Source organism: Schistocerca nitens, chromosome 1 (assembly GCF_023898315.1).
Source record: "Schistocerca nitens isolate TAMUIC-IGC-003100 chromosome 1, iqSchNite1.1, whole genome shotgun sequence".
In the NCBI taxonomy this organism is placed as follows: domain Eukaryota; kingdom Metazoa; phylum Arthropoda; class Insecta; order Orthoptera; family Acrididae; genus Schistocerca; species Schistocerca nitens.
In genome coordinates, this window is record NC_064614.1 from 380,476,265 (window position 1) to 380,477,299 (window position 1,035).

The 1,035-nt window shown below is 46.0% G+C and overlaps 1 non-coding gene across 1 annotated transcript; it reads right to left on the minus strand.

Annotated features, from left to right (window-relative positions):
• Nucleotides 1-329: 329 nt before the first annotated feature.
• Trnas-gga (transfer RNA serine (anticodon GGA)) lies at nucleotides 330-413 on the minus strand. The gene is given in 2 exon segments: nucleotides 330-364; nucleotides 374-413. It is a non-coding gene; the product is annotated as a tRNA-Ser (tRNA).
• Between the last annotated feature and the right edge of the window lie 622 nt (nucleotides 414-1,035).

The following is a 1,035-nucleotide window of genomic DNA, read 5'->3' on the forward strand; positions in this document are numbered from 1 at the left end:
AAGACATAAACGATGCCGTCCAGAAGACAAAGCCACGAGAGAAGACGTCACGGTGGTTTTCTGCTCCGTCATCACAGCCACATCGCTGCGCCACTTGGGGTTTACTGTTGATTGCTTACGGTTATTTGTTCGTTGCTACACCCAGAGGCTGACGAACTCTTATCTGACAGACATACAACCACGAAGAAACTTCTCTTCACCACACCTACCGCAAACAAAAATGGTTCAAATAGCTCTGAGCACTATGAGACTTAACTTCTGTGGTCATTAGTCCCCTAGAACGTAGAACTACTTAAACCTAACTAACCTAGGGACATCACACACATCCATGCCCGAGGCAGGATTCGAACCTGCGACCGCAGCGGTAGCGCGGTTCCAGACTGAAGCGCCTAGAACCGCTCGGCCACTCAGGCTGGCCCTACCGCAAACGTTTGGTGGCAGTACCCTTCTGCACGATCCGATACTTTCATTAACTGATGAAACGACAGTACACCTTCGTTCAAGTAGCAAGATGCTTAGTAAAAATATATTTATCGGGGCTTAAATGAAAAAAATAGGCACAACGGACAAATAAATTGGTCAACCCCAGGAGACGGAATATCACGAGAGCATGCTGAAAAGTAATGTCTCCGAATTTTTTATTCTGTCTCAACATCAGTTGACGTATTAGATGTCCTTCATATTACTCGATCGACTTACAATTTAAATCCATAGAAGAATGAAAACTATGTATGGTGATGATTGTTTCGACAGTGAGTAATGAGGGACGTTGGATTGTTCAGGCTCATAATGAAGAAAACGATGGTGGTAACATCAATGTGTGCAAGAGAGCTCGGAGTGGGCGACTGCGTACAGCAGCTGGCGAGACTCATCGGAATCGAGCTGATGAAGTCATCAGAGAAAAGCGTCGGATGATACAGACACAAATCTCAGGTAAGTGTGGCATATCACGAGAGCGTGTACAGCATTGCAGAACAGAGGTACAGAAAACTGCATGCGCGGCAGGTGCCTCGAATACTCACTCTTGACATGGAA